Genomic DNA, 14,248 nt, shown 5'->3' with positions numbered 1-14,248 from the left:
ATGTCTGTGGTGCAGGTTTTCTGAGGAATCAGCAGTTGGGAGGTGGAAGGGACCTCAGGTATTCTGTCATTTTGCCCAGTGGCTTTAAAGGTAAGATTAAGGCTCAGAATAAAAGGATAAACAAATTCTTCTTTAAAATTCCAAAATTTACTTTACCTGAGAATCACTTCTTTGACCAGACTTACAATCTCGATTCATCCCCCTAGAAAACCATGATGTTACCAATCATGCATGTGCATGTGTAGTCACAAAAATACATGCAATGGGCAGGTGTGTATCTGTGTGTTCCTCTGAAAGGGATCAACTCCCTGCAGTAGGTGCTTCAGGATTCACTTTACTAAGGATAGAATTGGAGGGAAGGCAGCGTGGAATGAGAGTTTTCAGGGTTGGGACTAATTCTAATTCTGCTTGGGCTCTGCCACTTACAAGTATTGGGGTGCCGGTCCAGTTGCTTAGCTTCTCTGAGTCTCACTGTCCCAATCTGTAAAATGGAGTGTGTAATTTCACCTTCCTGCCTGTGTCGTTTAAGGATCAATTGAGATAATGTGCACAAAGCACAGAGAAGAGGCACCGGCACGGAGCGCCCACTCAGTCGGTGGTAGCTAACATTATTAGTTCTGTCGAACAAACAAATTTTGCAGGCGCCTTGCAGCAAAGACATTCTAATATGCTCAGTGTCCACTTCAACTTTATTTATTGTGCTTATCTTGTCTTCTGGGCTATAGTCAGTATTTACAAGCAAAGGGTTCTGTTGGCAACATCAGCATTGATTGTGGGGCCACCTGGGGCTATTGGGCTGTCCGTTCCCAAAGGTGGCCATGCCACACAGCCCTCAGGGGGACAGTATGACCATGCCAAGTGCATTTGGCATAGAGCGTGTGGGCAGCAGGGCTGGTACAGCCTCCAACCTGGCTGGGCAAGGTAAGCTGGCAGATGTTGGCTCCGAGACAGACGTTGCCCAGGAAAGAAGCAGCCACTGGTGTCAGGATTTGCTAATTGCATTGCTTCTTGGCACAGCGTTCTCTGGAATAGCCCTTGCTGTTAGAAAAGAACCCTTCCTGCCTCTCATTTTGTGGCAATTACTTTCCCCAGGACAAAGACTGGCTCAGTTACGAGATTCGGTTTTCAGAAAAAGGCTCTCGTGCTGCGCGCAGTGTTCCAGCTGGGCCGCTCTTCAGGCTGGAAAGAAAATTAACGTGGCCACATCCACCTGGTGAGCACATACGCTCAGTAGGGCTGTTCCTTCCCCTGGACATCAGCTACTTCCACGAAACCTTCTCTCTTAAAAGTACAACACACTGATCGTTGTGTTCATTCCCTACCAGAGAACCCACAAAAACACACCCACACCTTGAATCTAGTGTGTTTACTACGCTAGTTCCCCCTCTGTATTTCAAGCATGGCTGTGGTTCACAGTGGGAAAGGGTAGCCTTTGCTATCGGAAATCTTGATTCTGAATACTGGTGTGGCCACTACAGGTTTTGTGACCATGGCCAAGTGATCTCCCTTCTTGGGGCTCAATGGCCTTGTGTGTCAAATATGGATAATACAGCCTGCGTCTTCTGGTGGCAGAGATTAAATGAGTTAAATTATATTAATTCCTTGATACTATACTGAGATCATTGTAAATTCTCATTAAATGTCGCTGCTATTATTCCATGTAACTAGTTGCAGAATAAACCAAGTCACATGTCTTTTAATAGTATAATTAATTTGTCAGGCTTCCCTTATGCCCAGATTACCAAGGGGCCCAGAGTTTCCTACAAGGGCACCTCCACTGCCCCTGAATGGTCCAAGAATGCTCCATCAGCACAAAGGAGGCAGCTCTGCTTACAAATGCTTCATAGAGAGCTGGACAATCTGTTTGGCAGGTGGGCCCCCATTTCCAGTTGTCGCTTCATATAGGATTGACACTGAACCCTGGGCCCGCACCATCCAGTGAGACTGTGTGTTTATTGCTGCCGTGATGCCAGAGCTAGGCTGACAGCAGTTTTCCCAGAATGCGGAGGTGGAGGGCGAGGCCATCTTCATCCCAGTGAAATGTAGATCTGTAGTCCAGGAGGCCACCATGCACCCATCCTTCAGATACAGCAACACTTGGACTGATACTTGTGTGGTCCATAGGTGGTTAGCTCAAACTTAATGGTACCCGAGGGGGGAAAGAAATATCAGGGTCAGGTTGAGAGACTCAGAATAGTAGAGTGGGAAAGCGTGCAGACTTTGAAGCCAGATGGTCTGTGTTCTAATGAAGGTGCCTTCTGTGCACCCTTGAGCAACTTACTTGACCTCTCTGTGCCTCCTCACGGGAGTCCTAACAGTTATTCCTAAGGCAGTAGGGAGGATTAAATAGTTCAAAACATGCAAAGCGCTGAGAACGGTGCTTGGAATATACGAAACATGCCGTAAATGTGAGCTTTGTAAATATGAGTCCTAGATCTATAGCTACTTAATCTATGTGACCACAGGCAGTCCATTCGCTCTCTGCGGCCTTGGCTTTCTCCTGTATAAAATGCAACAGATGGAAGTACAACCATATTCTGAGTCACAAGATCTGGCCTCCAGTCCCAATCTGTCCCTAATTAGCTCTAGATACTGGCAATGAATTCCATTTCATTGTGCTTCAGTATTCTCACCTACAAAACAAGAGGAAAGAGTCTGATCATCTCTTTAATCCTATTAGTCTAAAGATAGATGTTTCTATTATCTTAGTATGGGGCTGAGTACAGCTCAATATTAATGATGCTTTAAATCCATAATGTTGTTTTTATTGTCCATATATAAAGACGATTACTTCATGGGGTTGGATCGAATGGGAATATGCATGATGTCTCCTTTGCTGTCTTCAGCAAGCCTGTGAGAGAGTAACACTGACAAGAACTACCAACATTGTTTCAGCGTTTACTCTGTGCCACCTCCATGTTAAATACTTTGCACGCTCTTCTTCATTTAATCTCTACAATGGCCCTTTGAGTTAGGTACTAGCTTGTACAGTTGATTAGCCTTATTCCTATTGTTCAGATGAGGAAACCGGAGCTCAGCGGTATAAGTAAAATGCCCAGTGCCAAATAAGTAGTAAGTTGTGGATCTGGGGTTCAAGAATGGGCCTGTCTGACCCCTAGAACACAACTGTTCTATAGACAGGCAGTTACTAATGAACATGCCTTATGGAGAGAGATGCTGAGACTCAGTCAGCAAATCGTGTGCCCAAGTTCACTTAGGCACACAAGTTAGCGGCACAGTCAAGACAAGAAGCCAGGCTTTTCCTCCCTTGTCCAGAGTGTGCTGCACCCTGTAGCCTCTCAAACTCGCTTGCTTTTACAGTTGATGAATACAGATGAGGGCTGATTTGCAATCATTTCCAGCTAACGTGAAGTTTTACGTGCTCTCTGCTGCACACTGCTAATATCACATCCTCATGCATATACTGTCCAGGCTTCAGGGACCCATCAACTCTCTCTCTCTCTCTCTGACTCACTCCCTGCCCCTGGGAAACTAAGATAGCACCTCAATGGTGAGCATATCAGAACCAGACTCCAGCGAGGGCCACAGTGAACACCGCTGAGACAGTGTCCGATGTTATTGCTTTAGCTGGTAAGGAAACCAGAGACAGAAGTTTCTAAGGGCAGATGACACAACCACCCAAGATGAAACAAACCATGATAAATCCCAAGGCCAGCATCAGTTTCACGAGACTCTGGAGGGAATTCTCTAGACTAATTAAATGTGGAATAATACATAAAATGAGTGGTGCCCCATAGAGGGGGGGAGGAGGTACTATTCTTCCTCTGCTTAATAAATCTGCATTCATGGGGCATCTGTTGCTTTGGTAACAAGTCTCAAGAAATATCCCTAAAGGAGGAATCCAGGTAGGAAGCTCTACTCTGAAATAGAGGATAAAGATTTTATTGGAAAAATTAATCAATTCATTAATGAAAGGTAAGTAATAGAGCTGAAGGGCTTAATACAAGGCTTAGCACATAGTATGAGTTCAATGGATGTTTGTTGAATTCTTCTATTCTTTGAGTCATGTAGTTCCAGGTTAAGTGATAGGTTTTACAATTAGGCAACTCTGAATCCTGACCTTCAGACTGCTGCCCGCTAGTTCTGTCAAACCGGAAGGGTCGCTATCTATTCTAATTCTGTTTCCTTATGTGTACATTTGTTCCGGCATTTCTTTGAGAATTAAGTGAAACCTATATAAAATCATTCAGTAATGACCACGTCCATTCTGGTACATGTAAGCACTTTGACCATACCAGTGCTACTCAAAAGGGTCTCTTTAAACCGTGTGTGTCATGTATTCATTCTTTCGTTCAACGAACAGGATTTTTGGAAGAGCAGGTCTGGTCTTTTCCTCAGACTGAAGGGACCAACCATGCAAACCAGCCTGGAGAAGCAGAGCTCAGCCTGAATATCGGAGAGCAGTGCTTAAGGCCAAATAGCTCTGCCCTGGGGAACCGCACTGTGGTGGACATTTATCATGTCGAAATAAAATAGTCGTCCTCTTGGGACCAGAAAGTAAAATCACATCTCTCTGAATAGGGTAGAGTTTCCCTGAAAAGAGGTGACAGTTCAATCGCCAATCTAACTAGAAGAGGCAGATCCGAGGCGGCAAGTGAGGATGCAGAAAGCATCTGGGTGGGAAGAGAACACCTTCTTCCCTCTGGACCACCAGGCACTGAAGGCCTCGAGGCTGAGAATGGAGCCCCTCGAGATGGAAACAGCATCCATGGCCCTTTGACCTGTGGAGATAGCCTGGAAGCTAGTCCTGGAGGCGCCTAGGGAGGAGTTTCATAGGGTGAGTCTGGGGCTGTAGAGCCACATCTCAGGTATAAGATCCATAATATGGTAATGTAACTAACGTAGGTGTGAGTTTTGAGATGTTAATGTAAATGTGATGATAATGTGCCTCCTCAGCTAGGAAGTCTAGAAAAGCTACCACAGATAGCTTACATTTATTTTTATTTCATGAGAATTGAGAACTGTGTAACAGACACAGTTTCTGTAATCACATTGGCTTCTTGAAAGCCCAAGAAAATTTTTGATCAGCTCCGGTATTCATTGAAAAAATGTTTACTGAGTGTCTGTTTCCTGGCTGCACTGTTATTTTTCTTTTTTAAAAAAATTTGTTTCTAATTTATGCTGTCTTGTCTTTTTTTACGTTCTCTTGTAAAATGCCCGAAATTCTTTCTGAAACAAGGCAGGGTATAATTAAACCGTGCGATACAACTGTCGAAGGAAGCTGACACCATCTTAAGATGCATTAATCATCATTTCTTACATTCGCATAGTTTTACAGTTTACAAAGAACTTTTACATCCATTACTTCATCCGATTTGCATAGTAAGACTTTGAAGTAAACATTTAATTGGAAAAAAAGCTGAGGTTTAGTACGATTAAAAGATTTGCTTGTGGTGGGCAGATCCTGGACTTGAACCTATTACCATCACACTTACTCATTTTGCTTCCATAACATGAAGCTGAATCATATATCTGGAACATAACATTCTCATTGTCCCTGAGGAGACCAGACCACATTTGGAATGCGGTTCAATTCTGTAAGCTTTGTCGTATTTGCAGAGGAGAATTACCAATATGTCGAAGTGTCTGGTTGCCATGTCATGTGGAGAATTATCAAATGGCCTACAAATAATAGCCTGAAGGATAGAATTCTGACATAGGCGTGTTAGCTGACTTAAAGCACTGCACCGCGTCGGAGGACACCTGTTCTTCAACTCCTGAGTGGTAGAAATTGAACCAATGGACAGATGACAGAAGAAGCCCATGAGGTTGCACCTGCCTGTCGATAGCCTCTCCAACGTCCATGCTACCTGTGTTAGGATAATTTTGACTTTAAGGAACAGAAGTTTCAACTCAAAAAGGATAAAACAATGGGATAGTCTCATCTCACATAGCTGGGCATTGGGAGCTGTGAGTGGAGAGAGGTCCGGGCATGGAACTACTAGCAGCTCAACAATATCATTGATGACTGGGTACTTTCCATCCAACTCTGCTGCCAGTAGGAATAGCTTCGTTCTAAGTCTGACTGCCACTTTTGTCACAAACAGCTATCCATGGCAATCAGGACTATATACTTTCCTATTCATCTGCATCAAGGACAGAGGAAAACCTCTTTTCCAAGCATAGAATATAATCTTTCCTCTCTATCTGATTGGTTCAACTTAGGTTATGACCCAACTCCAGACCAAGAATAGTCACCAGCGGGGTTCCATGCTCTGACTGTATTAGGCTAATGAGGAGTTAGGCATGGAATTTACTCAGGGCTAGAGTGACTCCCCCTGAGTGACATGGACCGTGTGGTTGATGAGTAGACATATGAATAAAATCTGGTTTCTGTTAGAAGGGTGGAAGGATTGCAGGGCAGCCAGCAGTGATCATTGTAGTCCCCTCCCACATCGTAATGGCCTTGGGGCCCTTGACTTGGGCTCGGTCAGTCACCATCATTTCATCATTCGGCCCCATGAATTATTAAGTTTTAATCCTGTCAAGTCAGATTATGACTTTTGCTCTATTTTTTTTTGGGTTTCTTAATTTCATCATTCTGGCCCCATGAATTATTATTATTAAGTTTTTAATCCTGTCAAGTCAGATTATGACTTTTGCTCTATTGGCTCTAATTTCATCATTCTGGCCCCATGAATTATTAAGTTTTAATCCTGTCAAGTCAGATTATGACTTTTGCTCTATTGGTTCTAATAAAGCTCTTTCTCTCTTCCTCTATATAACGATGGTATGAGGCTAGGAGGCCCTAGAACTGCTCTTGCCATTTTAATTATTACAAAGGAAACATACCTGACATCTGGGGGATGTCGGGGTTAGAGAATTCCCAAGAAATGGGACAGAACCTTAATGACTCTATGAATCTCTGTACCTGGTACTCACCCTAACACTGAACTTCTCAATTACTGAGTTGATCAGTTCTCATTATTTTTAAATACAACTTTAGTTGTGCTGCTTCTTGCAACATGAAGAAGCCTTACTGACACAGCAGAATCCAGTTCAATCAATTGAAAATGTTTCTAATCATCAGAACCGCCCTCAATATGAAACAGGCCGCCTCCTGTTCTCGTCCATCTTCCGTCACTGGAGGTGTTCACGCAGAGACTGGCCAACCATCTGTCCAGGATGCTATAAAAAGGATTTCCACATTGGCGGGAGGCTGAAAAACCACCTTCTAAGAACACTTCCAATTCCGATACGCTAATAATACCCTTATTAAACCAAGACAAAAGTAGAAAGCACACTGAGACATGTACGGGAGAATCTAAATCAAAGTTCCTTAGATGAAGGATGAGGGTCTTTCCCTCTGAGGCAGAACTGGAGAAACGGCATGGTTCATTCATTTGTTCTTTGATTCACTTATTTACTCAACAGATATGTACTGATATTCAAATATGTGCTAAGCACTAAAAATATAGGAATAATAATAACCAAGAGCCATTTTCATGGAGCTTACATTCCAGTGGTCATGCTATAGTGGAGAGAGACGAGCTTTGGATCTGAGATATCCAAATGGCAGTCATGGCCTCTACTAGCCATGTAACCTTGGGCTGGCTTCTCTGATCTTCAAAGTCTTCATTGGTTAAATGGGAGCTATAACATCTACCTCATACAGTAGCATAAAGGGTAAATGGAATAATACATGTATGTAAAATACCTAACAAAGGCCAAGAACAAAGCAGTTAATCAGCAAATGGTATCTCTCTTGCATACTTAGATCACTAAGAGCCATGAGTTAAAAGGAAACATCAAACATTTCACCTTCTGCATGACCTCCACGAAGCTCAGACATACTACAAAGTAGAAGGTCATGCAGAACTCAAAGAATTCGATCTAAAATGGATCAGATCAACATAATCTGAATGAGCAGTGCCAAGTGTCTAAGCACATTTGTTTATTCATTCTTTCAACAAAAATATACGGGGCGTCTTCACTGAATTAGCAACTATTCTAGATGCTTGGGAACTAGCAGTGGCCAAAACAAAGTTTCTTTCTTCATAGCGCTTATATTCTCCTGAGGGTAGAAATACAAGAAATAAAACAGGGAGATCGCTATAATGCTCATTGGCACTAAATGCAAAATAAATGGTGTTAATGACTTGTGCCAAGGAAATGGGGAAGAAGTAGAGGAACCCCAGGTTTTGAGTAGCCAGAGAAGCCTTGAGCAGGAAATACAGGGAAGCTGGAGCTAAAGGGGGACATGCTAAAGCCCTGTGGTGTTCCTTAGTAAAAGGGAGACTCCCACGATGACAGGTGGAATATGACATTCATACTCGAAAACTCCGCAAAGTGATTATAGACCAGGGGATGTTGATGAACCGATGCACGAAAATGTGGGGAGTAGGGTCATCTTATAACTCAATGAAAGTATTCAAATCCTGGCTTTACATAGTAGGTCACTTTGAACAATTTATAACCTAGGTCATATAGCGGAGATGAGGATTAATTGAGAGAAATCCTGTACTCAATACATAGAAAGTTCCCAATAAATTATTATCATTACTACTACCATGATATCAAAGCACGTTAACCAAGTGTGTGCATTTTCTATGCCTTCTATAACAGAGTACCAAAAACTTAGCAAGTTAAGACAATCCCCATTTATTAACTCACAGTTCTGTGGTCCAGAAATCTGTGTGTGCGTAGCTGGGTTCTCTGCTCAGGATATCACAAGGTTGAAATCCTGGTGCCAACTGGGCTGAGCTCTCATCCAGAGGGTCTGGAGAAGAATCCACATCTAAGCTCATCTAGATTATTGGAAGAACTCAGTTCCTTGGGGTTGTAGGACTGAGGTCCCCATTTCTTTGCTGCCAGGGGCCACTCTCTGCTCCTAGAGGCTGCCCACATTCCTTCTCACATGGCTCCTTTATCTCCAAACCAGCCACATTGCATCAAGTCCTTCTCACACTTTGAATTTCTCTGATTTCCTTGTATACCACCAGCCAGAGAAAACTCTCAGCTCTTAAAGGGCTCCTGTGATTATGTTAGGCCCACCTGAACCATCTCCCTAGCTCAGTCATCTGATTAGTAACCTTAATTATCTGCAAAATCCCTTTTGTCTCGTAACCTCGCATAGTGTGATATCTCATCATAATTAACAGGGGAGGGAATTATACATGGGAGGAAGATCTTTGGGAATCATCTTAGAATTCTGCCTACCACACCAAGTAAGGAAAGACTTCTCTCAAGAAACTAATTTGTGTGACTGCTGAATGTGATGGAGAAAAGAAGCAAACTGGAAAGTGAGAGAACTAGGATTTGAGTGGCCATGTGGAAGTCACATTCAAGCAGCACCTACCTTTTCTCAAACATATCTCTGGACTGCTGCTTTGATTTAGTATTTGAGTAGCCTACAATATTCCAAGTTAGGTATATAGGTCCACTGCTCAATCTACTGAGACTGATTTGGGCTCCTAGAGTGTCACCACTGTACTCATTATGCTTCCAATGTTAATTTCAGACATGATAAATGCACCTTCTTTGTCTTCATGCAAGTCGTCGAGGAAAATATTAAGTAGAACAGAGATATAAAGGGAGCTGGTCGCCTGGCCCCTGGTGACTTCCTCCAGGTTCATGGGAACTGTTAATCAACATCCTTTGGTTATAGTTATACAACTCCATAATTGTCTTCCTAATTTTGCTACCTCAGAACCTATAAGCTGTCTTTACTCCTTGGGTATCCTGAGGGATGCAATCCATTTTTCGATGAAGTCTCGTTATCCCCTTTCCCCTGCAGGCCCTTCATCTCCACTTCCCCAGCCCTGGCTCCATTTGCCTCAACATTAGGCGTCAGCAGACTTGGGCTGGATATTGGCAAGTTTCAGCATTTTTGATGGTGTCTTGGTAGAACATTATCACAGATTGTTGGAGCAGGACAGGAGGTAAATTGTTAGATGTCATCTTGTGATGAGAAGACTAATTACAGACCACACTATACTCGCTATGGGTTCCGCTGGCTTATTTGTAAAGGATGTGAAGAGTACTTGGTTGATACATTGCAATAGAGAAAGAAGCCAGAGAAATATTGCTTTCTGTCTTTGTTATTGGGGGTCTATTTTGAATCCTGGTTCGGTTACAGAGGCCCGAGATATTCTGAAGACGTGACAAATAGGGATAACAATATGTGCCCCACAAAGAAATTATCTGAGGATAAAATGAGATCATGTATTTAAAGTTCATACAAATTCATGGACCATGAAAGATACCAGGAACTTACTTAGGCCAAGAGTCTTAGGATCATTTTAAAAAGGTAAATGAAAAATTTTTAATTTTTTAAAATAATTTTCTATCCATTTTTAGTTTCTAGTACCCCGTTGACTAATATTTGCACTTTCTTTTTTATTGAGATATTCCCCTAAAAGAAAATAGAACAAAGAGAAAAACATAAAGAATATAGCTTTCTTATTGTTACATCAAAATTTTATAGTTGGCCTCAATTGCTCAGGCTGCCTCTTTCTTGCATATCTTCTTAGCCAAACATATCTAAATAAGTCCCTTTTGGCTAGTGTGATGCTAGCACAGGAAGAGACAGGCAGATCAATGGAACAGAATAGCCCAGGAATATATTCCAGTACGTCTGAGAATTTAATATATGATAAAGGAGACATCAATGAGAAAAGGAAGAATTATTTAACAAATGGTGCTGGGACTTCTGGGTAGCAATTTGGGAGGGAAAAAAAATCAATTTTAGGCCCTTACTTCACATCATGCAGAGAAATCAATTCCAGATGGGTTAAAGAATTAAATATAAAAAACATCAAATCTTAGAAAAACTAGAGAAAAAAAAGCGAATAAGAATTCAATCTCCAGAGGAAGAAGAACTTTCCAAGCTTAGAGCAATTGAGTAAGACACAAAGGAGAAGATCAACAGATCCAATGACTTAAGATTTAATTTTTAAAATTCTAGCACAGAGATGTACAAAAGCCAAAGTCGGACTTGAGATAATAGTTGCAGCAAATACTAATGAAGCATTATTTTTTTATAAATGGCTCACATTGATCAATATAAAAGAACACAAAAACCTAGATCAGTAAATGGACAAAGACACTCAGAGAAAATTTACATATGAGGAAAATATATATGATTAACAAATGTGGGACAAGAGATGAGCTTATTAGTAATTAAGAGAATGATGAATAAATGATGAATCTTAAAACCATAGAATCGGCAAAATTATTTTAAAATAAGAATATTCAATTCTGGTGAAGGTGTAGAGAAATTGTCATATTTACAGAATAGTATGCATTTGTGTAGTACTTTTACAAAACATTTTTATAATTTGTACTAAGACACTTGCAAAGATTTCAGAAAACTTTAAGCTGCATTTCCAATTTTCAGAACCTTAGCTAAAAGTATTAGGGTAATATTTTTAAATATTAGGGTGAGAAGAGAAACAGAAGGGGAGGGAGCCATTAGCAAGAGATTCTCTGCAACATAATTTAAAATAATAAATAATTTCAAGTAACAATAACAAGAAGGAAATTGAGTTCATTATGATATATTCACCCATGCTTTATATGATGTTAGTAGGTATATCAGTCAGGGTTTCAGAAGAAAACGGATGATAAATTCACATTAGAATAATTTCAGGCAGGTTCAGGAAAGAAACTTCTTACAAAGGCATGAACAGGGTGCAGGAAAACTTAAGGCACAGCGTTAGTACAAGAGGAGCTGTGGCTAGCTCTAAATCTGACTATTCTTGCAAGTTAAGGGAAATTGCCAGAACTTGCAAGGACAGTCATACGAACAGGTCCGCCTCATAGTCCACGTGTGACTTCTTTAAGCCAAGGGACACAGCCATCCTGAAGCCACACTCCGGGGAGGGGATCCAGGATAATAAATATTCTAATAGCATTCCCCTTCAGCTCCCCAGTAACGTTCCATAATTTCCCATTGGTTAACGCTAGTAGAAGCTGGAGGACAAGCAAGGCTTTTGATGGCATCCACACTAACCAACCTTTCAAGTAACAGAATAGGGAGAAAGTGAGCATAAGCAGATCAGGAGAGACTGAATGAAGACATCCAGTACAATGGGGAAAAGCAGTGTGTAAGTGTGTCCTTATGATATGAACTAAATATTAATTTTTTTAAGAAAAAGAAGAAATAAAAGAAATACATTAAAATATTAAGTTTTGTATTAGGGTCATATGATTGTTAGTCAATTTTTCCTTTCTTTATATTTTCCAAATTTGGGGATTGTCGAACTAGATTATGAACTATTTTCTTCCATCTTTGCATCTCCAGCACAGAGCATGGTATCTGGCACACGAAAAGCATTTAATAAAATTGAAAATATCAGACTTATTGTCCTAATCTTGGAAAGTTTTTATCTTTAACCTAGGAGATACACACACACCATCCTTTAAAAAAACACCTACGGCACCTGGTCTTCCTAGGTGGTCTCCCATCCAAGTACTAACCAGGCCAACCCTGCTTAGCTTCCAAGATCAGATGAGATCGGGGACGTTCAGGGTGTCATGGCTGTAGACACCCCATCCTTTATCATATCATTCCATAGTAGTGTTAACTCACTTTCACCTAATATTTAAAATGTTAGCCGTAACCAGTATCCTTCATATTAAGGTATCTGGGATCAGGGAGGAGGTAAAAAGAGAAACCATACACTTAAACAGAACGCATTGCCTTCCTCACACCGGCTAGTTGGTAATCATAGCCACCTTCTTTCACCATTTTTTCCATTTCCCTTATATTCTATCACTACTTTAGGAAGATGGGAATCTTGACCAAACTTTCATTTCAATTGGACCCGAATCTTGAGAGGTCTTGCTTGATTAGGTTGCCACTGTTTTCCACTGACCACGAAGATTGGGCATGGAGATTCTAGGAGCGCCTCAGTAAATCCCTTGTATTTTAAGCAAGGCCTCATTGTGTAGCAGCAACCCAATTTCCCATGGGAATTGAGCAATCGTGCTTCTAAGTATAGGGATCCTTTCTTTTTCTGTTGGTCAGTCGACATAAAGAGTCCAAAAAGGTAAAAGGAAAATTTCAGTTTACAAATCATTAGAACCACGACTGTACTTGGTGGAAACATTACTCCTTGGGTTATAGTACTTGCCAGCCCACCAAGCCAAAGGTTGCTGGGACAAGAAGAAAGAGTTCTTTGGATGGGTTATTAGGTATAATAGTGTGAGTGTCTGTTCCCCTCTCCCCTGGACCAATGCCTTCTGGCTCTGTGATTTAGCTACTGGTTTACAGTATTTATCACATCCTGTAGGATAGTACCCCAACCACCCAGGGTGTGGCTCTCACATGGTGCCATAAATGAGACCCTAGTGACTATTCTATAATCCTGTCAAGCCAGTTGCTTCTGCATAATGGGGAAACTGGTAAGGACAGTGAAGATCATGAATATGAGTCCATGAAGACACTTTCTTTTCTATAAAATGAGTTTCCCAGTCAAAGAAGGTGGTGTTTCAGATATCATGGTATGGATAATGAAGAATGTAATTTTGAACAAGGAATATTGATGCCAACAGAGCAGTTTGTGCAGGGAAGGAAAATGTATCCTTGGAATATGTGACGGTCCCTCATAGAACAAAGGGGTACCCTATCTGTGAAGGGAGGGATGCAGTGATGTCAACATTTTAACAGATACCTGACTGGTCCCTCCCGGAATGGGGCCATATCCAGAGCTTCAAGTTGGCCTCTGGTCTTGACAAATCAGATACTTAGTATGGCACAGCCAGGCCAGCATCAAAGAGGGGAAGTCCACAATGCTGAGACCATGCATAGCCTCCATCTTGGCTGCCATGCTCACTTTGTATACAGACTCACTGAGCAAACCCCGGGGTGTCCAGGGACCAATATTACAAGACATTCTCTCTTGGCCATCTGATTTACAAGAGCTTCTACAGCAATGGATGCCTTCAGACAGGAATTCGTGGAGGATATAAATATCTTCACTCTCTCTACCTATTTGGGAGGTCCAGGTCCATCCCTTCCTTACAGATCTCTTTGTCCCAATCTTCCCATCTAGTTCTTTCCCTCAAGCAGCCACCCATCCAACCATTAACCACTGCTCATGCATCAGCGTGGATCTGCAATTTAGGCGTGGTCCCATATATTCCATTTTTACTTGACAATGAAATGCTACTATGTGTACCAATTATGCTTCAGAGTGTCAAATAACATCCAGGTCACAATGAGCAGCTCAGGTCTCATTGTTACTTGGTGTCTCATGGCTACACATTAGGTTTCTACTGGGGG

At 41.7% G+C, this 14,248-nt stretch overlaps 1 pseudogene; it reads right to left on the bottom strand.

The window, feature by feature from the left end:
- Nucleotides 1-12,392: 12,392 nt before the first annotated feature.
- On the bottom strand, nucleotides 12,393-12,510 carry LOC120615162 (uncharacterized; annotated as a pseudogene).
- Nucleotides 12,511-14,248: the final 1,738 nt, after the last annotated feature.

The sequence above is a fragment of the Pteropus medius genome, unplaced genomic scaffold (assembly GCF_902729225.1).
Source record: "Pteropus medius unplaced genomic scaffold, Ma_sr-lr_union100, whole genome shotgun sequence".
Classification (NCBI taxonomy): domain Eukaryota; kingdom Metazoa; phylum Chordata; class Mammalia; order Chiroptera; family Pteropodidae; genus Pteropus; species Pteropus medius.
This window is presented reverse-complemented; position numbering and strand designations above follow the sequence as displayed.